Source organism: Lathyrus oleraceus, chromosome 5, assembly GCF_024323335.1.
Source record: "Lathyrus oleraceus cultivar Zhongwan6 chromosome 5, CAAS_Psat_ZW6_1.0, whole genome shotgun sequence".
Lineage (NCBI taxonomy): Eukaryota > Viridiplantae > Streptophyta > Magnoliopsida > Fabales > Fabaceae > Lathyrus > Lathyrus oleraceus.
This window is the reverse complement of record NC_066583.1, coordinates 407,984,312-407,986,020: the sequence shown is the minus strand read 5'-3', so window position 1 is coordinate 407,986,020 and position 1,709 is coordinate 407,984,312.

Sequence of the window (1,709 nt, the reverse complement as noted above, 5' to 3'; positions counted from 1 at the left end):
GGGAAAGGAAACGCTCGAAGTAAACCTGGAGAAAGGAAAGGAAAAGACAAGGTCTCGCAACCAAATCTTGGGTTCGGGAGTCGATTATGCGAAGGGAAGGTATTAGCACCCCTACGCATCCGTAGTACTCTACGGGATCCACTCTTGTTGTTCTTGTCTAAAGGGTGTGTGTTTATCTAATGTACTATTTACTAAAAGAAAGGGTCAGAGAAAATGACTCGCACGGATGTCGCATCCATTGCATACGTATCTCATATGAACATGAGAATCAGAGTCTTCGTAACTCGGCTACCTAGGGGTTAAAGAGGAGTGTGCTCGCTAAGACATCGCGTCTTATGCCTACGTATCTCATCTGGAATGAGAATCAGAGCAAGCCGTAGTTCGGCTACATAGGGATTGCCATCTGAACATGGACTTACAAAGGAGGACACCAGTTGTGTCAAAGGAGAGTGGGCAATGTGTTCACGTCCTAGCAGTAGGTGTCGCAGATCGCTGAATCGAGTCTTAGGCAGTTACCTCTTTGCAATAGAACGGACTACATGCCACAAGATCGGAGACGCTCGGAAAGGTCTAGAAGTGGGGGAGCTCTGCCCTAGAGTTGTCATGCAATATGTACTTAAGTGTTAGGATTTACAAATGGGAATATCTACCTAATGTTAGCATGCAAAGAATATGGGAATTCTACCTATGTTATCATACAAAAGAATAAGGGAATCCTACCTATGTTATCATACAAAAGGATATGGGAATCTTACCTATGTTATCATACAAAGGGTTCTATCTAATGGGTGCTACCTAATCGGAACAAGAGTTGACGAGTGGAGCAAGGAGAAATGTTAGGGATAAGGGTAGATGGCGATGCATGAAGCAATCGACTTACAAGGTTGATGGCGATGCATAAAGCAATCGACTTACAAGGTTGATGGCGATGCATAAAGCAATCGACTTACAAAAGGGTGGATGAATACGTGCTGGTTCTGTTAGGTTTTGAAAAATGATTACTCGACGTTGGATCGAGGTTTTGATCTTGCTTTGAAATGGTTATCGAATGTTCATTTTAATTCTTGTATTAACAGATGAATAAAGAATGAAAGAATAAATATTATACATTTCATGGGAGAGGGATACATTTGTTATGAATGGGGGTTGACATGGCAATCAAGCAATATAAGTATATGCCTCATACACCATACAAGTAGGCCACAGTTAATCACACAAGTAAGATATAAACAAGTATATAATCAAATCAAATAATCAAAGAATGAAATGAATTAGCATTAAATAATGTATGAGAAGTATAAACATGTTAATCAATCAAACCAATAGAAACATGGATGAAAGAAACAAGTATAACATATATCAAATTAAACAGACAAGTGAAACTATGCACACAAAGAATCAATGAACAATTTAATCGGGAAATAATGCAAGGATCAAACAAAATTGAGGTGAAAGGCCTCTAATACATGGCATATGAGATGGACAAGGGAGGATCAAAAGATCTCTTAAATTGCCTTAAGCAATCCCTAAGTCAAACATCAATCATACAAAAGTCAACCGAAAAATCAAGTCAACTTAAAAAATGTCAAATAAATAGTAAATTAATCACAAAAATTATGAAAAATTAAATTAATTTAGGTGGGGTCAGGACATCATCATCCCCCAAAAATATTTTTAAAAAAATGAAAATTGGTTATTGAATTAATTGA